The 24,464-nt window shown below is 28.6% G+C and overlaps 2 protein-coding genes and 1 long non-coding RNA gene across 5 annotated transcripts in view; 1 reads left to right on the top strand and 2 right to left on the bottom strand.

Moving 5' to 3' along the window:
• Positions 1–24,464, top strand: part of LOC130675215 (UNC93-like protein) — a 206,175-nt gene that overhangs the window by 68,440 nt on the left and 113,271 nt on the right. The window lies entirely within an intron of this gene.
• The window catches only part of LOC130675212 (metabotropic glutamate receptor 2-like), a 132,291-nt gene that overhangs the window by 77,735 nt on the left and 30,092 nt on the right, over positions 1–24,464 (bottom strand). The gene's annotated exons all lie outside the window — the stretch shown is intronic.
• Positions 13,340–14,165, bottom strand: LOC130675218 (uncharacterized). Its single transcript, XR_008991240.1, has 3 exons — positions 14,025–14,165; positions 13,831–13,965; positions 13,340–13,589 (listed from the first exon to the last, which is right to left on the bottom strand). It is a non-coding gene; the product is annotated as an uncharacterized LOC130675218 (long non-coding RNA).

The raw sequence follows: 24,464 nt of genomic DNA, 5'->3' as shown, positions 1-24,464 counted from the left end.
AAAAAATTTGTAAAAATTTTTTTTTCCATTTTCGGTCAAATCATTATACCTCTGATGTTTTAAAGATATTTTAAGCTGATCTGCGATATCTGGGGCAAAATGGACCACCAAAAAAAAAATTTGCAACAGAAAAATTTTTTTTTTTCTAAACTAAAATGAATTTGAAAAATTTATTGATTAAAGCTCTTTTAGGTCAACAGATTATACTGTGGTTAAAATAAAAAAATAAAAATTTCAATAAAACTGCTTATATCAGCTAAATAAATTTTTTTTCTAATAAATTTGAAGTCCATGGGATTATAAAGGTACGGAAATAGTATATTTGTAGTTAAAATATTTTTTTTCAATAAAAAAAAACAAAATTTTTTTAAGCTTTTTTTGGCGGGGGGCCGTCGTGCCCCAGAAAAAAATTTTTTTTGAGTATTGGTAAAACCTTAATGGATTTGCTTAAGAAAGGACTAAATTAGGTTGACCTATAAATTAAAATCCGTCGTGCCCCGGTCTCTCCTACACTGGGTAAAATTTGCGGAGTAAGTGCGGATTCAATGCGGAGTGAATGCTTTTTTATTCATTTGATCCCTTAGGAATCAAGTTTACTCCCAGAGCGAGTTTTATTCTTATTCATAAAAACAAACAGCAGTGAAATACGAGTAGTAAAAATAATAAATATTTATATAAATTACTTATTCATATATTTTATTTTTTAATTTTTTTCTACATATAAATTCATACCCATTAAAATTTTGTAATCAGAGTAGATAAGACTTAAAGTAAAATTGATATTCACTCCGAAATCTTGATGAATTTTTTCACAAGCTAACAAGTCTAAATTTATTATTTAATCAATACCTAGTCGGTGAATAATAGAATGTTACTTTATCTCCAAAAAAATAATAGATATATTGTCTTGTAGATTAAAAGTAGTGATAAATCTGTCAGATAAGATGAAAGTCGGAAACGTTAGCAATCCCGTATTAAATCGAGCGTAGAATGTAATCCGTTACAGGCATTTTCGAACAAGTGCTAGTTGATGTTTTATCATTATTCATCGCCATTATTGAATTAATTATAACAATGATATATTTTCGTAAATCTGTTTGAATTCACTTTATAAAATCGCTGGATAATAATTTATTGAGCTTTTTTTCTTCAGCGAGTATTAACTCAATCCCATAAGTAATGAGATTTTAAAAATTTATCCAGCTTTTAATTTTACTAATGACGATGTCTATTTATATAAAAGAGGTATTTTATGATAACATTATTTTTTATCAATAACAAGATAAATTTTTTATGCATAAAGATGCCAATAAAAAAATCATAAAAGTATAAATATTTTGCTATAAAATAAACCCTCAGGAAATGTGACGTCATAAAAATTTTAAATAATTTATAATACAAAAATATCTCGATGATTACTAGAGAATACTTCTTAAAAAAGTTATGAGTAATTTTCCGGATGCACAATTTCCAATGGATATAAAAATATTTTTTTTAAAAACTCCGAGTTCATGAATATAATTTAAAAAAGTTTGTCGAGGGTCTTGCGAAACGATATCATCATTATTATCAATTTTTCGCTTCAGTATGCCGTAAATATTTTTTTTTATCATAATATAATATTGTGGATAAAACTGTATGGCCATTGCGATACTTGATAGTCATAAAACGTTAGATAAAGATTGTCATAAATTTTTTTTTTTTACTCTAATACAGTTCTGTTGTAATTTTTCATATTTTACATATTTGTGTTCGAACATGATCAAAAATTATATATATTTATTGTTTTCGAGTTAATAGCTTATTACCTTTTTGTTATTTATGGCCGTATTTACTACGCACTATAATATACAGTTTAAAATATTGGGTCATAATTTGTTTGACATATGAAAATGTATATTATGCTAACATATATACGTTATATTGCTGGAAGCTTTGTCAATATTACGTATAAATATACGATGAAGGTAAATCATAATTAATTACATAAATATTATTATTATGTATTATTATTATTTATTATTTAATATATAGGGGAGATCGGGGCACGACGGCCCTCTTAAGCTGGTAATTATTTTTTATGGCTATTAATCTATAGGTCAACCTAATTTAGTACTTTCTTGAGCAAATCCATTGAGGTTTTACCAAAACTCAAAAAAAAATTTTTTTTTCTGGGGCACGACGGCCCCTCTCCAAAAAAAGCTTAAGGTGGTTCCAGCGAGGTATACTATAGTCAGAGTATTTACTATAGACAAAAATTTAGAAGCCTCGGCACACAGACGTTCACACATACAATTATATATTGTTAGTTTCAGTAATCTGACAACGTTGCTCTGAGTGTTTATGTATTTTTGTTTACTAAAACCGTGAAAGATTTGAATTTCCCGCTTTTTATTCTACACTATTTCAGAGAGCGTTGCTCACGGCGTTGCCAGATCACTATAATTTGTTAAGTGAGCAGGTTGCACTGAAAAAAAAGTTTTTTTCCACCTAGAAAATTTTTCCCTCCCGTAAAGAACCTGGTATTCTAGTTTTTAAAATACCAAAGTTTTTTTCCCACACTAATAAGTATTCTGATTGCTAAAAAACTCGGTTTCCTTCTCAGCAAAATACCAAAATAAAAAATATGGCTGACTTAACCTCACTCAGTTGACACATATTTAAGTAATGTTTATTTTACTACGAGCCTTTTTTTAATAATATTAAATTAACTACTAATTTTAAAAGTTGTATTTATAATAAAATTACTGGAAAATTTAATTTCTATAAAATGTAGTGATTAGGATGTAATTATAATTACCTTGAATAAAGTTAGTAGCCACTTGATAATTTTTTAATTATATTTAACAAATAAATTTTTTCTGAAAAATTATTGTCAAATTTGTACTATTAATTTTTTTTAATTTCTACAATTCAATTTTTTTTTCTCAGTTTTTTGCCATAATTTATTTGTTAAAAAAATTCTAAAAATTATTAAACATCTACTATTATTAAACGGCTTGATTTCTATATTTATTTCATTACAGTAAATTTAAATATTGAATACCCATTAAAAACTTACAAATTCTTATTAATGTCAATATTTTTACTAACGAAATTACTATTATGACAATTTATTATAAGATAAGAATGTATTAATAATAAAAAACTATAAATTTCTGATAAAAACAAGTAATATATTTTTATGAAATAATTTACACAGAGTCAAAACAGAAAATTTGAATTAAAATTTCATTTTTATAAACAATGACGCAATATTATAGAATATTTTTAAATTTTTAATGTTATTTTTTATTTATTTATTTTTTTATTATTTTATTTATTTATTTATTAATGTTAAAAAATTAAAAATTCGAGTGTAAACAAACATCAGCACTGTGGAATTGGAGGGAAATCAGAGAATTGGTGGCGCCACCACTGCGGTTGCTATGGTAACGCAGCATTAAGTTTTAGCTCTAGAAAAAACTTAGGTATTCTCAGGGGAAAAATACCAGTTTTTTAATATTAAGAAACTTATACTGGATATTAAAATACTCGGATGAAAATATTTTGTATCCTGGGAGGAAAAAAACTTTTTTTTCAGTGTGGAAATGGATCGAAAATTATTTTTTTTAATTATTATATCTCGATAACAAAACGGTGAGGTGCTACTTTCATTTTTTCAACTTATTCTAAAAATATTTTTCAACACTCTCCTACTTTTTTTTCCAATTCTGTCGAGAGAATTTTTTAATATAATAAAAAATAGTTGGAGAGACCGAACATTTCACATACTTTAAATGGGACATGACCCTCAAAATCGCGATCTTTGTCTTCAAATATCTCGCGATCTAAACGGTCAAAAATTATGAAATTTTAGGAATTCATAAATAAAGCTATTCTAAACCTGTGAAAAAAATTTCAGCCGAATCTGTCGGAAAGTGGTTTCAATGCTGGAACTACCTTAAAAAAATTTTTGTTTTTTTTTTATTGAAAAAAAATATTTTAACCACAAATATACTAATTCCGTACCTTTATAATTCCATGGACTTCAAATTTATTAGAAAAAAAATAATTTAGCTGATATAAGCTGTTTTATTGAAATTTTAATTTTTTTATTTTAACCACAATATAATCTGTTGACCTAAAAGAGCTCTAATCAATAAATTTTTCAAATTCATCTTAGTTTAGAAAACAAAAAAATTTATCTGTAGTAAATTTCTTTGTGGTGGTCCATTTTGCCTCAGTTATATCTGCGATATATCGCAGATTAGTTTAAAATATTTTTAAAACATCAGAGGTATCATAATTTGACCGGAAATGGAAAAAAAAAAATTTTACAAAATTTTTGAGGGAGGCCGTAGCGCCCCGGTCTCCCCTACTTAAAAAAATTAAAATATAATAATGATAAAAATTTATGAGTTAAAAATTTCGACGATGATTTGAATAGTAAATAAAAAATATTTTTGTAAGCTCTGATTGAATTACACTCTGATTAGAGATAAAAGCTTACGAAATGCAATATTCTATAACACAGCCTTGGGCGCCAGGCTGCAAATAAGAGACGACGTTTGTAAAGACGGGTTTACAAATTGTATACGTTACTAAAGGCAAGTAAAATATTGATAGAAGCCTGTGATAACACTAATTTGAAATGCTAACTAAAGTTTCCTGAATAAGAAATGTCGCTTCAATATATTCCGTAAGATGAATATAATTTTTGCCATAATTTACATCATGACGACCCAATAATATATACACATTTCTAAGTTATGATGATAAAAATCAATTTTTAATCATGTTTATGTGTATAGGACACTATTTTTTTTTTTATCATAATATTAAGAGTGTTCAAAATTCAAATTCATTATCCAGAATCGGTCATGTTTCTTGATATACTTGTGTTATATTTAAATTTCAGGCAATAAAACTAAAAATTGAATAAAAATAAAGTGAATTGGGTAAAGTCATTGATAAATGGTTATAGATAAGATTACAGTGGATCTTAACTTGATTAAATTGGATTCATATAGTTGTGATTTAAGGGGGTAGAAGTTTGTCATTGTAATCCGATTATATTTAGTCGTTAAGAGGATCTATGGACGTCTTAATCTATTGATATTGGTATTTCTAGAATTAATATTGGGGCTTTATTGTCACTATCAGTCCTTCTATTTCCACTGATCGCAAACAACATCAAGTTATTTCCAAATTAAGTTTTTTGAGCGCCTCAATTACGATACTTACGAGTGCTCCACTTTCGCTTTAAGTTTTTCCACGCATTTATTTTCGTTAAATTCGATTTATGGCTGATATAAGTCACTGAAGTTGTATGATAAGAACAGTATTGTAGAGGAGATTCTAATCGACAAGTCTGATGGTACTTAAAGTCGATTAATTTTTATGGTTATGTCGAAAAGTTTTATTCAATTTTTATTTTCAATCCTCTGGTTTGTTCCGAGTTCTTGTAATTCTTGTAAACACGAAAACTCGCGACGAATTTGTTGACTTTATTTTATAAAATAAGTTTTTTTTTCATTTACGGTAGTAAATTTATAATAATAATAATTATTATTATAATTAATTTATTTCCATAAATGAAAAAAACTTAATTTATAAAATAAAATTCAAAATTCAAATGTTCATTAATTATAATTAATAATTGTAATTGTATAATAATTGTTGTTATAATAAAGTTATTATCATGAATGAAAAAAACTTATTTTATAAAATAAAATTTAAAATTTAAGTGTTCAGCAATTAAGGAGGTTCATCGGTAGCAGTAGTTCGCAACTTTTAGAACGATTTCTCTCGTGTAAAACATTCTAAGTATAATAAGAAGTGGTTGAGATACAGTACACTTTTGTGCATCCTCTTATATGCGCAGAAGTATAAAAATGATCCCATTGCGTCTTTTCTCAGACTTGGCTACGTTGCATTCTAACTTAAAATATTTTTCCCCTTGAGCATGTGTTGTAGAAATTGTTTTGAATAATTTCGAGGTTATACATAGTTGGAGATAACAAATAATAAATAATAATGACTTCGCGACTAAAGAATGGAAGATATATTAAAAAACGAGTTGCTAAGAAAATAAATAATGCTTTAGCAGATATGTCTGATGCTAAAAAATTAAAAATTGTTTTTATAAATATTTAAATCTGTTGGGCTTCTACTGTGTTTTAAACTTCCCGCGCACTGCAACGTTGCCAAGTCACTATTTCTCACTTGTCAGGTTATGGGAGAAAGCTTGAAAATCATTAAAAGTAACAAACTTTAAAAATTAATTACAAAAAAATGAATACCGCTCGTTTATGTTTTTATTGAAAAAAATCACTTGTTATAAATTGAATGAATAATTTTCAACTTATAAAAAAATGTGGTAAAAAAAGTATGATTGTTATTTAATAAAATTCTCACTCTAACTACGGTAAACATAGGGAATGCATGTTAAATGTACGATTTTTAATTGTTAATATTTCGAAATTTAGTACCGCAAGGACTATTTTAAAAAATTCCTACGTATACAGGACACTTCAAAGTATTTGTATTTAAAAATTGAAAGATGTTGTAAAAAAAGTGATTATCCGATGAACCTCCTTAATTTATCCGCAAAAAGCCCTATGTTGCCTAGATATAGATACTCATAAATTAAGGTACCAAGTACACTGAGAGAAAAAAACGGTTTTCTGAACTAAGGAATCGTAGTTCACAGACGACTCAGCTATTGAAGTCAGTTTCAGTAACTAATACGCCACAGTAAAGTGCTCTACGACTACATAGTCGTTCTTACTATTTTTAGTTACATATACTAAGATAGCAATAATGAACATAACTACTTTAGGGAAAGTTTTTATTACTATCAGTTTAAAGTTAACGTAACTATAACTTATATTGTAGCAAGCAATTTATTCTTAGTCTAATAAATATTAAGATTATTGTGATGTTAATAATGTACACTTAGTTCTTCAGATCATTTATAATAGTAGCAATAAGTATTTGTGTCTAGATGTACACACTAGAAAATCGAACTTTCTGCGAATGTACTAATTTGACTTATTGTAACTAAACATTCATAGTTACCATTGCCATAATTTAGTATTGCAAGAAACAAAATTATTTAGTGATCTGTAGTGCGAATTTTGTTTCATTGTTACTGAATTCTTTTTTCTTTAATAGCCAACATTTATGTGATAAATACAGAAAATTTTTTTTCTATTTCATTAAATATACTTGATGTTTTTCTATTATTACAAAAATTATTTTAGGAAACATTAACGTTAAACATTAATGTTATAATGTAATTTAGCACATCCTATATTACAATCAAAAATAATACTAGTCACTCTGTCTAATAACAGAGAAGTACTGATGCCAGAATTGTTCTCAAGCTTGGAATATAATACTTCTGAAATAAGTTTCTTACCAGGGACACTACAAAAAGTGGGCGCGATCTAGTGGCGAGCACCGAACTACTCCCAATGCTGTTGCCTTGCTCTGATGACTTCCCTCTCCTCCATATATATCTTTTCTCCCAAGAAATTTATCCCTTAGTTTAAGCAACTATTCTGTTTTGGTTGGAGCATGAAAAGTTCTTCCGCTAAATAATAGTACTCATTGAGAGAAATTTTATTTTCTTTAAACAAAAAAGTGCAGATTGCTACAAAAAACTAATACATCTTACTTCAAAAAAATATCTAATATTAAGAAATAAAAACTTCTGTAACAAGTAAAAATTTATCTTGAATTTTTATCTCGAATCGAAATATTTTTTTTCAAGTCAACATATTCCCACGCTTAAATCGAAAAATTTTTACTTATTTAAAGAGTTTTAATTTCTCAATATAGGAGATATTTTTTGTAGCAAGATATGTTAGTTTTTAGTAACAATTGCATTTTTTAGTTTGAAGAAAATAAATTTAGTCAGAATAATTACTATTTTTTTAACGCGAGAATTTTTGTATGCTTCAGCCAAAAAAAAAAAAAAAAAAGTTGTTTAAGCTAAAAGGAAAATTTATTGGGAGAAAAGATATATATCATCTTGATTGATTTTCATTTTAATAAATAATTCCGAATTGATTGACAACAAAAAATTTGTACACGCCCTTTTGGTATAAAAAAAAATTTTTTTTCACTTTTTTAATCGATCTTCACATTTTTAACAATTCGGAATTGATAAGCAAAAAAAATGTTTGATACGCTTCTTTGGCTCAGCAGACCCAATAAGGCGTATATTTTGCAGTACGCACTTTTGGCATTAGGATCGGAATTTATAGCCAGGGAAACTAAATATTAAGGATATCCATAACTATATTCTCCTTTGAATTTTTTTTTACAGTCGATTATTAGTCAGCAGAAATATTCTATAATTATTAAATTAACTGGAAATTGGTTGTTTAGACAACTAAGATGAAATAGTACGGTTGATACTTTTGTCAGTATTAAAAGAAACTAAATAAATGCAGTTCTATGAGACGACGACTAAACTCTTAGTTGAGTCAACTATTAAAATTATTTCTACCAACTATCATACAGTCACTAAGCTAACATAGTTACTGTATCTATATTATGTTAATCAGCCCAATGATAAAGGTAATATTGTGTTCACTACTAAGTCTTGATTTAAAAAGATTGAAGTTTTGTAGTGACCATAATGAGGCAAAAATAGTTTCTTAAGTTTAGTTAATGTAACTATTTTTTCGTGCTGATTCACACTAGTATATAGTTCCAGTAACAATAAAAATTGGTTAAGGAGACTATATTTTTATATCTGTCGCTGAATAGTTCAGGTTACTAAGCACTTTTCTCTCAGTGTAGATATAACCTCCTATTTTGAATGGATAGCCAGCCTAATTGTCTCCTAAAGTTCGATATATGTTCATGTTTGCTTATACTTAGAATGTATCTTACGCATGCATTAAAAGAACGCTGTAATTGCATATTTAACACATTAGGCATATCTGTGAAAGCAATCGCACAATAATCATAATGAGGTAATATTAAGGACAACACCAATTGTCTTTTCATTTGGATTCTATGGAAAATATTTGCAGTAAGTATTTAAATATAATTATTTGATATTTTTAATTGCTTTTAATAGCTGCCACAAGGTTGTCACGTGATAATATACATATATGACGCATGTAGATTACTTTTGTAATAACGACCAGGAAAAAAGTAACCGATAGATAGCAAGGACAGCAATTATTATTTTGAGTATAAAGAAGGGCAATCATTTACTGGCAGTCACAACTTTTGCATCGACTGTCTTCTAAAAAGCGCCGTAAGTAAAAGCCCACAGAACTGTAGATAAATAAATAATATTGAATGTTTCTAAAAAAAAAAATTAAATTATACAGCTTATTGATTAAACCAATTTTTAAGAAACGAAATGTTTGAGTATACGTTTATGATGATGGCTGTTGCTATACCAATTATTGAAAACATTAACAACTAGATATTTATTAAAATTTTTTAATTAATTTTTACAGTTACTGCGATAAATGAACACAAATTTTAACAAAATGTCGAAGCTCATTATTTTTTTAATATGTATAACTGCATCGATTGCTATTGTAAACTGTCGTCGTTATGCTTATGAGATTGAGAATGAAGGTTGTCCAGATTGTAAAGGACACGCAGAAAAGGTAAGTTATTTTACATTTAATTACACATATATTTATATATTAGGGTGAGCAAAAAAAACTACTTTTTTAACTTCCCGCTAAGAAAATTGTAAATTTTCAAAAATTCGGGAAGTTATTGTTTTTACCCCGATTTTCGAAAATCGAGTTTTCATCAGATGTCGACTTTTTGAGGTCCTAGGAAGCTATTCAGACTATTTTCAGAATGATGTCCGAGTGTATGTATGTATGTATGTGTGTGTGTGTGTGTAAACTCTTTGTAACTTTTTAACTAATGAATCGATTTGGATGGTTGAGGTGGCAATCGAAAGAGCTTGTTGGCCGTCAACTTTCCTGAAAATTTCAGATTATTTGATCAAGTATACTCGAAAATATTGGCGAATTACGAAAAAAAAAATTTTTTTTTAGTTTTTAAGTGATTTCTCAGAAACGACTTGAACGATCGACTTCAAAATCAAATCAGCTCTAGAACTTTATAAGCCGCGTCGAATGCGACCATAACCATCTCAATCGGTTAATTTGTTCGAGAGATATAGTTGGAGAAAGAAATGGTGAAAAACGGTTTTTTTCAAATATCTTCGAAACGATTGAACCGATCGTTTTTAAATTTTAATCAGCTCTAGGATTCAAGAAAACGCGCCGATTGCTACCTCAAACGTCAAAATCGGTTGATTAGTTCAAAAGATATCGGCGCTGAAAAGTTAGAAAAATTACATTTTATGTTATTTTTTCCGGATAAATCAAAATATAATATGCTAAAATGTGTCTGAAATCATACCAACTCTTTCTCTGTATAGTCTCTTCCGATCATCAGATAATGTCATATAACTTGTTCTTCAGTTTTAAACATATTGTCAGCAAAAAATTGAAAAAACCCAGTCTTTAATGTTTTTCTCGGATATTCCATATATTATTGCTCTGACCTAAGTCAAAACTCATTCAAATCTTGATTTTGATCACTGACATTGATTTCTGCCTTAATACATGTACTTCAGAGAACATAATCGAGAACAAAAATTCAAAAGCCGCTTCTTTATTAATAATTTTCGATTCTTAACTTTTCAATTTCTTAATATTAATATTAAGAGATGCCTCTTCGTGATTTTCGATTTCCCGCTTCCATATCGTTGAAATAAGGGAAAGAAATGATAAATTTGTAATATTATATAGGGAAATAACGTTCTACAAAAAAGTGTCGTATCTTTTTTTTATAAATTCATCTGTTCAAAAGTTATTGGAGTTTGAACTGAAATTTATAGGGAATTTCGAGATCTTTTTACGTTTCCTGCGAATCTACTAAACACCACAAAATGTCATGAGATTTTTTTAAAGTTTTATAAAATTCCCCGTTGTTTTCTATTTATTTCCATTGTAATGTCGATAAAGTAGTGTTCTAATCGATTTCGTGAGCTGATCGAGTCTGGTTTGACGTCAAGAAGTTTTTTTTACAGTACTATAGATAGTACATATATTTTTTAATTTGGTTATTAAATATACAGCTAAATGTTTAATTTATACTCTGTTTTAGTGTGACCTTTCGAACCCCAATGATTGCTGCAAAAAATATTTCTGCTATGAAAATCAATTTGGGGAACCACAGTGTAGGACCTGGGTGACGAGACATAATGCCATGTAACCATTCGCACTGCGGCGATTATTTACCAAAGTTCAGGATAAGAAATAAAAGTAAAAACTATGATCGCTTATTCTATAAATTGTTGAATCATATGTAAAATTACTTTGAATTGTAGAGCTTAAAAAAAATGCATTCAATAAAATTAACTATTTGACTTACGAAAAATTCTATTTTTCACCCTAAAAAATTATTTGTCTAGGTGTTAAAATTTAAGTGTTTAATTTTTAACACTTGTGTATAATTTCAACATACGGTCTTTATCTTATCTGACAAGTTTTAATCGATTTATTTTTTAACCCACAAAAATGGTATATTTTATACAAAAAAAATTGTTTTCAAATGTATATCAAACTCACAGTATATGTTGATTTATTTAAATAACGCACAGAATATATTGAGGTTACATCAGCCATCTACTAAATAGTAACTTACACACCTAGGAACGTTCCTGTGGCAGCAACATTTCTTTTGTTTCCTTTTAGGGAATTCCAACCCTAGTGTGTAAACATGAGCTCTTATATTATACTATTTCTAACTTCTCGCTGAGAAAATCGATGATTTTCGAAAAATTCAGGAAGTTATTGTTTCCATCCCGATTTTCGAAAATCGAGTTTTCATCAGATTTCGACTTTTTGAGGTCCTAGGAAGCAATTCTGACTATTTTCAAAATGATGTCCGAGTGTATGTATGTGTGTGTGTGTGTGTAAACTCTTTGTAACTTTTTAACTAATGAATCGATTTGGATGGTTGAGGTGGCAATCGAAAGAGCTTGTTGGCTGTCAACTTTCCTGAAAATTTCAGATCATTTGATCAAGTATACTCGAAAATATTGGCGAATTACGAAAAAAAAAATTGTTTTTTTAGTTTTTTATTGATTTCTCAGAACCGACTTGAACGATCGACTTCAAAATCAAATCAGCTCTAGAACTTTATAAGCCGCGTCGAATGCGACCATAACCATCTCAATCGGTTAATTTGTTCGAGAGATATAGTTGGAGAAAGAAATGGTGAAAAACGGTTTTTTTCAAATATCTTCGAAACGATTGAACCGATCGTTTTTAAATTTTAATCAGCTCTAGGATTCAAGAGATCATTTGATCAAGTAGACTCGAAAACATTGGCGAATTACGAAAAAAAAAATTGTTTTTTTAGTTTTTTATTGATTTCTCAGAACCGACTTAAACGATCGAGTTTAAAATGTAATCAGCTCAATAAAATACGTCGATTGCTGCCTCAACCATCAAAATCAGTCAACTCGTTCGTGAGATATCGTGGGAGAATGAAATGCTAAAAAACGGTTTTTTTCGAAGACATTGGCATACAAAAGTATTGTCGAGCTTGAAGAGCTTGAAAATGTATTCACAACAACGTTTCCGAGCTCAAGGAGCTCGAAAACAGCGGGAAGTTTTGGGGCTGACCCGCAGGGTCAACCGATAGACCGATTTTATTTACCAATTCTGCATCTGACAGTTTCAATTTTTGCTCTATTTTTGCGCTAGCTTTTATAATTTGATTCCTCATAAAAGAAAAGTACGTCTTTCTCTCCTCTAAACAGGACACACGGAGAAAAATGGACTCAATAAATGATTATGCTGCACTAATGTAACTATTTATGATCGTTGTGTCTCAAGAAAACGACCGAGGATCAGCGATAAAATTTTCACCAGTTCTTTTGTGTTCGAGATAAATTTTTTACTTATCAAACAAATAACACATTATTTTATGCAATCCACGAAAAAGCTCAAAAGCTCGATTTATAGAGAAAATTATCACTAATTCTTCGGCTACTATGCAATATACTATCAGAGGCTCACAATAATAATTACAGTTAAATATAATAATTTTTTGGTGACTCCGAACTTCCTGTTTCAAGTTTGTTCGACAGCATAATGAAAATTCGTACATGTTTTCACTCCATTTTTCTCTGTGCAGAAATTTGAGCTCTTAGTGCAGGCACGGTGAAAAGAATTCGGGAATTAAACAATAAATTGATTAGAACTGTAGTCAAACAAGATATCGACAGTGTGTTATATTTACAGGCAATTGTGTTAAAAATTCATCGATTAAATTTCAACACACCTTTATTTAACTTTTATACAACATTTTTTGGGTGTTAAATAAATTTTTTATTGAATCAAACAATGAAATTTATTGAATACATTTGATTTTGTACTTAAACTCAAAGCAATTTTATTATAATTTAGCAGTTTATAAGTCAAATTTTATTTTATACAGTTGTCACTAAATGGACCTGTCTTACATTGACATATCGGTTGATATGAATCATTTCTCTTGCAAGTCAAACCAGCGCAGCATTCACCGCGATAACACTGAAACGAATTATAAATAAAGCTTTTTTTTAAATATTTATTTGACCCTTAACTTCGGGGCTCCCATGCGGTGAAGAGTTAAACCTTAATAAATTATTTTTCGGGTTCAGGGATTTTTTTTTATTATTTCGTTAAAGCTATTCAATTTCGTATAAGACTCAAAAATTCTCATTCAAAACCGCAGAAGGCCTTTATTTACATACATATATAAGCACATTTAATTAGAAGTAAATAAACTTACACTCTCTCCGTCTTTTCCACAGCGTGAACAATTATCCTTAATACAGTTTCCAATAGCAAACAATGCAGCCATACATATTAAGAAAATAATGAACTTCGACATTTCAAACAAATTTCGATTTATATATCGCAGTTGCTGTAAGAATTATTCAAAAAGTTATAATATATATTGAATTGTTATGTGTTTTTACTTACGGTGCTTGTTAGAAGACAGTCGACGCAAAAGTTGTGACTGCCAGTAAATGATTGCCCTTCTTTATACTCAAAATAATAATTGCTGTCCTTGCTATCTATCGGTTACTTTTTTCCTGGTCGTTATTATAAAAGTAATCTACATGCGTCATATATCTATATTATCACGTGACAATCTTGTGGTAGCTATTAAAAGCAATTAAAAATAGCAAATAATTATATTTAAATACTTACTGCAAATATTATCGACGTTATCCAACGAAAAACGAGACTATTTTCTGTTTGAAAATATAAACTTGAAAAATAAATTCGCAATGGAGTTACTGAGGGAAGCAAAAATTTATCAAGAGTTATTATTATTATTATTATTATTTATTTATTTATCAACTTATTTACAAGAATAATTTTACAGAATACAAATTTATTAATAGTAAATGTAAATAAGCATAAATAATAATGACTCTAGGAAAATACCTTTCAGAGCCATTTAATAAAAGAAAGATGCATCATAACATATTCATTTCATATATAATTTAATAATTTTAACTATTTTTCTCTAATACCATTAAATGCCTATAGCATAATTTCTTAAAAATACACAAACTATCAGCTGATGTTATATTTTTAGGCAGCGAATTCCAAAATTTAATACCAGTTATTAGAAATGATTTCTGATAGTGATTACTATGACATGGTGGTACCCATAATGTATTAGTTTTATTTGGATCTACTCTCAATAAATACATATCATGTTTGAATATTAATTTATCCGCAAAAAGCCCTATGTTGCCTAGATATAGATACTCATAAATTAAGGTACCAAGTAGATATAACCTCCTATTTTCAATGGATAGCCAGCCTAATTGTCTCCTAAAGTTCGATATATGTTCATGTTTGCTTATACTTAGAATGTATCTTACGCATGCATTAAAAGAACGCTGTAATTGCATATTTAACACATTAGGCATATCTGTGAAAGCAATCGCACAATAATCATAATGAGGTAATATTAAGGACAACACCAATTGTCTTTTCATTTGGATTCTATGGAAAATTTGGTTGGTATGGATTATTGAAAAAAATTGGAAAAAAAAATTTTTTTTTAGATTTTATTTTTTTTCAAGAAAATTGATTCTTTTGAAAAAAAATAAAATTTTGAAAAAATTTTTTTTGGGGAAAACTTTTTAGGAAATTCAATAACATTAACTAATTCTATCGTATAGATATGGCGGGAACAAATTTTTCCTTATTCTCTTAATAATATAGATAATACAAATAATAATAAGATATCGACTGTTTTCCATAAATAATTTGAATAATCCTTATAATAATTTGGGAATTTTTCATCCAAATTATGACGTCAGTACTTGAGGGATTTTTCCTCCCAATAAGTACAATAAACTCAAGAATTATTTGCCGCGTCTCACTACACCGCCGGCTGATTTAATATAGATATATATATTAGGGTGGGCCAAAAAAAACTTTTAATTTTTTTTTTTTTAGCTACTACGAAAATATTGTTCAAGATGACGAAAAAAAAATCCTGGTAAAGTTTCAGCCCTTAATATTAATATTAAGAGGTCGCTAATTGTGATTTTTGATTTCCCATTTCAATAACATGGAAAAAAAAAATTTTTTTAGTTTGCAATTTTCTACCTCGGCAATGGCTCATTGTACGAATAAGCCCAGCATATATTTTTGTAGGGAATTTAACGCTCTACAAAAAAAGTTTCTTATCATTTTTGGATAAATCCATCTGTTCAAAAGTTATTGGAGCTCGAAGTCAAGTTAGAATAAATTTCGATATCTTTTTACTTCTTCGGCGAAACTATCGGACTTATCATAAAATGTTATAAAAACTTTTTTGTAGACAATTTTATCTCCTACAAATTATTGTTGATAAATTTTTTTGAAATTCTGCATTGTTTTCTAGTTATTTCCTTTTTAATTCCAAGCTCCTATAAAAATAGTGTTCTGATCGATTTTAAGAGCTTGGCGTTATAATAGAAATAACTAGAAAACAATGCAGAATTTCAAAAAAATTTATCAACAATAATTTGTAGGAAATAAAATTGTCTACAAAAAAGTTTTTATAACATTTTATGATAAGTCCGATAGTTTCGCCGAAGAAGTAAAAAGATCTCGAAATTTATTCTAACTTGACTTCGAGCTCCAATAACTTTTGAACAGATGGATTTATCTAAAAATGATAAGAAACTTTTTTTGTAGAGCGTTAAATTCCCTACAAAAATATATGCTGGGCTTATTCGTACAATGAGCCATTGCCGAGGTAGAAAATTGCAAACTAAAAAAATTTTTTTTTTCCATGTTATTTAAATGGGAAATCAAAAATCACAATGAGCGACCTCTTAATATTAATATTAAGGGCTGAAACTTTACCAGGATTTTTTTTTCGTCATCTTGAACAATATTTTCGTAGTAGCTAAAAAAAAAAAATTAAAAGTTTTTTTTGGCCCACCCTAATATATATACTATACGCAAAAACTAAAAAAGAATCGAAAAATCATCTGGATGTGTTGTCATGTGTATCACATATCTATTCCACATGAAGGACAATGAATAGTTCATTCATTAAATTTTTCACTGTCCACTATCACAGAAAGAATTTCGCTCTAGTAGATACGTGATTATTTTTGTTAAATTGAATTTTCAGTGGGATAAAAAAGTACATGTGTGTTTAATATTTCAATTGAAAAAAGCTGTAGATTTAATCTGAAGTAATCATTGGATTGTCGCGATTCAATTAATAAAACTTACTCTGATGTTAATCATTGAGGTCACGATAATAATAATAATTTATATCAATTATTTAAATATTGAAATGATGTTATAAAAATATATCACTTCAATTTAATTTAGGAATAGTATTCAAATATGGGCACAATGGGCAGTCTCAAAAATTTGGTAGAGACAAAAAATTTTTTTTGACGTTTGTTTATAATTTAGTTTCTTAGGAATTTAAAAGCAAAATAATGTATGGGGCAAAATGAGCCACATAGAATAAAAATTTATTTTCTGTGAAACAAAAAATCCTAATTTTTGTTATTTTTAAAAACAAGTCGACGCGTATCTAAAAAAAAATTTTTGAATCATTTATAGGGGTGGCCCATTTAGCCCTGGTTCTATTTAAAATCGATGTGCATAAATAAAATGAAAGTAAGAGACGTAATAAAAATTATGAAAATTCAAATTATTAAAAAATGATCACAAATTTGTTGGACATAAATTTAAAAATTTAAGAGACCCGTGTAAAAAAAATTCGTTCCAATAAGATTCCAAAAAATTTCCGTATGTGGAACTTCTAAACATGAGACAGATTAGAACTTCGAATGGAACTTTTTTGGGAGGTTAGTAATTATGATTGGAAAAAAAAAGTTTTTATGAGCAAATTTGGAGTCAAAAAAGGATGTTCTTAGAACTTTTTTGGAATTTTTTATGGACGTTTTTTTTTGTTCTATAAAAAATTCAAAAGTAGTGATTTTTGAACTATTTTGGCATGTTTCTAGAACGTCTTTATTCGACAAAAAAAAGCAGAAATAGTGATTTTGGAATGTTTTGGAATGCCTTTTTTAGTCCATAAAAAAGTCAAAAGTGGTGATTCTGGAACTTTTTTCGAATGTCTATATAAAATTCCAAAAAAGTTCCAAAAACGTCCTATTTTGACTCCAAATTTGCTCATAAAAACTTTTTTTATACTATCAAAATTACTAACGTTCCAAAAAAGTTCCATTCGAAGTTCTAATCTGTCTCATGTTTAGAAGTTCCACATGCAGAACTTTTTTGGAATCTTTTTGGAACGAATTTTTTTTACACGGGCAATAAAGTTAGCAGACATTTAATAATTTTTTTATTTCTTTTAACAAAAAAATATTTTGAAAAATTGCACGTATAGTTTATGAAATTTCCGACATGTGCATTTTTTTAGAAATATTTTTTTTTCATTATCCATCTGTTTGAAAAAAATTTTCCAATTTCAAATTTCAGCTAACTTTACTATCATTAAAAAATTGTGTTGGGTCAAAAACATAAAAAATTAATTACTCGCTTTAGTATCCCACAGTGCCCGGACTCCCTATTGATCACAGATATCTAAAGTATTTAATCTATACTTGATTGCATGAATTAATAATCAGCGAATGAAAGCACTGTTGGTATTTGTGTTTATCGAAAACAATGTTTATCTGTGAGAAACGAAAACAATGCAAGTTTTATGGCATGATCAATTGTTCACATGGTTATAGATAAAGTGGGTGATGTGTTTGAACAGCACAACTTGTATCAGCAGAAGCTTACTCATGCTCAATAATTTATATTGATAAATCTAGTATACCATGAAGTTTCAATAGACCTGTGCTGACGTGAACTTGTATTAATGGTTGCATGGGAACAAACGTAAACCCTAGATCCGTATTCACTTTTCCCTCCCCTTCAACTTATTTTAACCGCGCGACTTTTTTTCAAATACGGTTGTTCAAACACTTAATCTACGCGATTCTCATATTTAAACTAGACAATCTGTCTAAAAAAACAAATTCAAATATTATTTTACTCATAGTTATTGAAAATTTATAATGAGGGTAAAACAATAAACTGTTGAACAAAAACATGCGGCAAACAAAGGCGAGAATAATTTTCAATTCCCCTAGCAGAGACAAAATATATATGTATATGTATATTATACATATATGTAAGCTCTTGTTATATTGTGGTGTGTAGAGATAAGGTAGACGGATCGTAATTACGATATTGCTGTGATATCCTTTCAATATCAGAACCTACTGGCGAAAAAGTGACAGTGAAATATTAGTTTAACAGTAAGAGCTTTTCTGAATGACATTATTATTTAAATATTTATTTTAATATACATGCAAATACTTAACGATCAATACTGGAACTCAAAATATATTATTTTATTGCTTATTATTATTATTGCTATTGTCATTTGATACTTAAAAAGCATCGCCAAAGGCTGCAGAATAAAAAAAATAATGCAAATAACATATGAATTTAATGTATTCTTGAAAAATGATCTGAGAAGTTTTGCGCATATTTTTATTATTATTATTCAAACTTGTGTTTCGATATATAGCTTCAGGAAAAGTGCACAATAGAAAAGATAGATGTTAAGAAATGCTGGGAGTTTTGTTAGACGGCAAAAAAATGGATTATGATTTGTTTTTTAAAATAAAAATATCGCGTTATGTCATGGCGTAGTAGTGAAGGCTACAAAAGTTGCATAGAGGGGCCGGGGTCAAAAATAAAACTTGATTCAGACTCGCTTCGACTTATTTTCTTTTGAAGTTATCGATTTGCCGACGATTTTTTGATAAGATCTTGACTTTTTCGACTTAAATTTAATTTTTTTAAACTTTTTCAACTTTTTTCATCTTAGTTTCAACTTATTCGTCTTTACTTTGAGCACGATAGTCATTCACATTACTTTTGACTCGCTAAACCAAGTCGAAAAAAAGTCATTTATTCGCCTTACTTTCGCCTTAATAGATCAAAATTATTTCACCTTAGTTCTGACTTTTTCGACTTATAATTTAAGTCGAATAAGTCTACATCAAGTCAGTTTCGACTTGATTTAGACTTTTTCGCCTTACATTTTAAGTCGAATAAGTCTAAACCAAGTCAATTTCGACTTGATCTTGACTTTTTCGTCTTAAAATTTAAGTCGAATAAGTCTAAACCAAGTGAATTTCGACTTGATTTAAACTTTTTCGTCTTAAATCGTGACTAAGTAAGCCAGTTAAGTCTAAACCGAGGCGAAAACTTAATATATTTCATACCTCCGTAAAAAAAGTCGAGTTTGTCTTGTGAAAAACGGCTCCAAATTTCGACTTGGTAAACCAAGTCTAAATCAAGTTTTATTTTCGACCCGGGCGGTATTAAAAATCGTTTTTTATGATCAACTTTGGATCAGTAGATAGTTTTAAAAAATTTTTTGAAAATATAGCGTTTATCCCGAATACGCTCTTAGGCATTCGAGCCATGAGAGTAAATAGATTTTTTTACTGATTGTATTGTTTTTTTTAAATGATATATTTTTAACGTCATATATTTGCTTTAATTTTAATTAATAATTGTATAGAAATTTATAAATTCACTGGAGAATAAAATTAATGACAGTTAAGTAGTAGAAATTTTATCAAATAGATCTTTTATGTAGCTGTCATAATTATATATATATAATATATATATTAGGATGAATGGCAAAGGATTTCGCCTGATGAATTCTCTCTCTTTCTCTCTCTATATAGATATATATATATACATATATTTAATGATTCTTGAGAGTCATGAGTGGTGATGCATTCATGCTGTTAAAATGTTTGAGAGTGAATCTTGCAACACGAAATAGGACTAATGCTTCAAAAGGTATAGTGGATAGAATGTTATATATATATATATATATATAGATGGAGCCAGAGGGAATGAGGTGAATTCTGAAACTAAACCGACGAATGTGTGTAGCCAAGTAGAAACCGTCACTCTGGTAAAACAAAGTACCGCCTTGTGTAGCAAAAGCTTGACAATAAAATAAAATAAAAAAATAATAATAATAATAAACAGTGAAAAAGATAATGAAAATAAAAAGTAAAAAAAGATTGATGAAAAAAAAAAAATATGATAATGAACTGTGTCACAGGCGTACCCTCAAGCGTTAGTTTTTGTTTTAAATGTTTATTCAACTTTTAAATTTAATAGTTAACTATGTCAGCACTCTAAGCTCTTTAAATTGTTTGTAAATAAAATTTAAAATTTTACCATTTATATTTTTTAGAAATTTTGATGATTAATTTCCGCGGACTTAAATGACAATAATTATTTTACATATGTCGTTAAAATATTTTTAATTTAACGACAATCTGATGCTTAATTATTTTTCAGACTAGAAGTTTTTAAAAAAAAGTTTGAAATTTTTACTCAATGTCACTGTGTTAAAAATTTAACTGTCTCGAGACAGAGCTTAAGATTATAACTTTTCTACCCTCGTCTAAAAACTTTCATGGTTAATTTGCCGATTCATAACTACATGGAACAAGTAAAAATAAATTTCGTTAAAACTCTTGATTTATTTAAAACAATTATGGCACTTAAATGCAGCATCCTTAAGCTCAACTTTATTAATATATAATCCAATTAAATAGTTGTTTAATTAATATTCAATAATTAAAAATTAACTTACACAGCTTCAGAACTTACACATACACGGAAAAAACAGAATATTAAAAATTAATAAATAATAGTAAAAAGTGGAATCTGTTATCAATAATAAGTACTATTGTGTACTTAATGCAAAGTAGGGGAGGGTGGGGCAGAGCGGCCCCCCTGAAATTTTGATCAAAAAAAAATTTTTTTTTTTCGACTAATTACTATAAATCCGATATGTTTGCGCATTTTTACCCCTACGCATGACATTTGGGGCAAAATGAACAAGCCCAAAATTTTGAAAAAGTGATTTTTTCATATTTTTATCGTCAAATTAAAAAAAAATTATTATAATTCCACATTTCTAACCCTAGGCATAACACCTGGGGCAAAATGGACCAGCCGAAACTTCCGAAAAAATTATTTTTTCATATTTTTCGGCCGTTTCTTTATGTAAGAGGCAAATTTGGTCACTAAAAATTTATAAAAATAAAATTTTTTTTTTTAGTTGATAAATTTTTGAAATAAAGTAAAAGTATAGAATTGTTTTTTTTTTTTTATTAAATAACAATTATTAATTAAGGTAATCGAGAGTGAACGATTTATTACACCTTAAAAAATTTTTTTCGAGTAATATAAAACCAAAAATAGTTATCAAGAGAAAGAAATACATTCTTAATGATGAAAACAATTTAAAAAAAAAAAAAACGAAAAAAAAATTTTTTATCATTTTTTGGAGGGGGGCCGCTCTGCCCCTCAAAAAAATTTTTTTTTTCAGAATTTTGGCAAAATGTCCATAAATTTGTTCGAAATAGGACAAAAGTAAAGTGATCTTATGGTTGAAAGCCACAAAAAGTAATAATTGGCCTAGGGGGGCTGCTCTGCCCCACCCTCCCCTACATGAATCGAATAAGTGATAAATTTTTTAAATTTTTCTATGTTTATTTGAATAGTTATAAATAACTAGATACCAATTCATCGATTCTTTTTCATATTAATTTTAATATACGAAATTACAAATTTTGCTCTTCTATGTGTATCAAATTTTAATATAAATAATAGCCATTTTTTAATATATAATGATCCCGGTTTGATATTAGTATACAAATATACTAACTTTAACTCAAAAATAATCTACAAACTATTAAAATTTTGAGCATCATTTTTTTCCGTGTAATTATACAATTCGGGCATAATTTACTTATTTTAATCGACATTGTCGAATTTTTCCGAGTAGCTAATTAAAATTTTTTTTCCTCAAACTTTAATTCATCCCGTAGGCAGGCTATGATATATTAATTAAAAAATATACTCCCTTATAATGAGATCCGTCTTTTTAATCCGTATCTCTGTTAATTAAATCTCGGTTACGAGAGCTAAAGAAATTTAATATTTTTTTTTCTTTTAATTTTTAAAATTTCTTATTCCCTCCGAAATTCAAATAAAACTTAACGAAATTTATGTAACTGCAGTTATATTATTTTTGTTTCATTGTTATAATTTTTGTTTATTTTTTTGTCGGTGCGACATTTAATGTTAATGCAATAGCAATTACCCAAGTACTTTATGTTTATCCAGAGCATACTAGGGGTTGGGGTGTAGTTTATGGTACTAGTGGTAGTAGTAGTAGTGGTTTTACTTGAGCACTGAATCCTCATGACCTGCTGTTACCATCAGCACCGCGTTACTTGTTTAGTTGTGCTCTTGTTGTAAAATCGCGCGTGCAGTACAAACGTCTAGTCGAGTTCAACAATGAGATCGTCTAGAGTAAAAGAGGTTCGGGTTCGGTGTGTCGGGGTTGTATACAACCAACAGCAACCAGGGAGCTTGGTCACGATAGCGTGTTTGATATAATTGGGAAAATGTTAAGCGATAACAAATTATAAACCTCTACAGCATTTTTACCTATTTTATTACTGTTAATAATTTATATTATTATATACCCGCTGATAATTTAATGCCAACTATTTTCTTCAGGCCTCTAATGGCTACTCTATGCTAGCAATTTTTAGAGCATTCATTATGCTAATTTACGATAATCGCTGATGATAATTATTACCGAGGAATATGTGTTCAAATAATTATTTGTATATATGTAGTAAAAGTGTCAGTGTTTGATATCTGGGCTGTTAAATTTTTTTTTTATTTATGCAGTCGAATCGCGTTATGAGTCCGTCGACAGGGGTGTAGGGGAATATACTTCTGAGAATTTCTACCCCCACTTCTGCTGGTTGAACGCCGTAACTCACACTTCCCCTACTTTGTAAGCGTATGAGTGTGTGCATAATTATTTTCGTAGTCATAGAGGGGGAATGTCTTCCAAGAAATATAAGTCGGCGGACTTATAACGCGACTGGACTGTATAAGGGAGGAGGAGGCGGGATAAAAGAAATGCTAGGATTTCGAGGACTTGAGTATGATATCATATTTTTAACTTCCCGCTAAGAAATTCGAAATTTTCAAAAAAAAGATAAGTTATGAGTTTCGGTTCGATGTTACGGCCGATCCTCGATGACAGGCGCATGGTCTACCCGTGTAAAAAAATTTTTGTTCATAATGAATTTAGATTTGAGTTTCATAACGAAACTCAGATCGTAACACAAATATGACTTTTCGTCTAGTAAATCCGTATCAATTCTAAAATTTATTATGTCTTTGAATTGGAGTTGGAATGACTTCGATAAAAACTTGACTGAATTTTTATTTTTTGTCAAATTTATCGATTCAGAAATTGCCAATAAATTTCTTCCATCATGTACTTTAGTGAATGAACTTCGGAACACTTGGATCAAAATTTGACTTTCATAATTTAGTCGTTAAAGTTGTTGATACAAATTCATGATGAAAGTCATATTTGTGTCACGATCTGAGTTTCGAGATGAAATTCACATCTGAATTAATTATGAATGAAATTTTTTTACGCGGCTATGGTCCAAAACGTTCTGTATCTCCGAGCTACGGAACTCGAGGAAATAATTTTATTTTTCTCCTTTTTTTGAGTTTCTTCTGTTGTAGTCACGCGGTGTCCATTTCCGAAACGTTCCGTATCTTCGAGAGATTGAAAAAAATTTTAGATCTCAAATCTCAGTAGATCTCGAAATATCTATTTTATAAGACTCATTTTTCTCTCCATTTCCTTGTCGTTATTTTAGAAAAAATTGATCAGAAATAAAAATAAACTGAGAAAAAATCAATTTAGTTGATTGTCGTCTGCTACTTTATTAGTGAATTACTTTATTCTTATAAAAAAAAAAAAAAAACTAACTT

This window comes from Microplitis mediator, chromosome 9 (assembly GCF_029852145.1).
Source record: "Microplitis mediator isolate UGA2020A chromosome 9, iyMicMedi2.1, whole genome shotgun sequence".
Classification (NCBI taxonomy): Eukaryota; Metazoa; Arthropoda; class Insecta; order Hymenoptera; family Braconidae; genus Microplitis; species Microplitis mediator.
The sequence above is the reverse complement of the archived record's forward strand: the minus strand, read 5'-3'. Positions and strand labels throughout refer to the sequence as shown.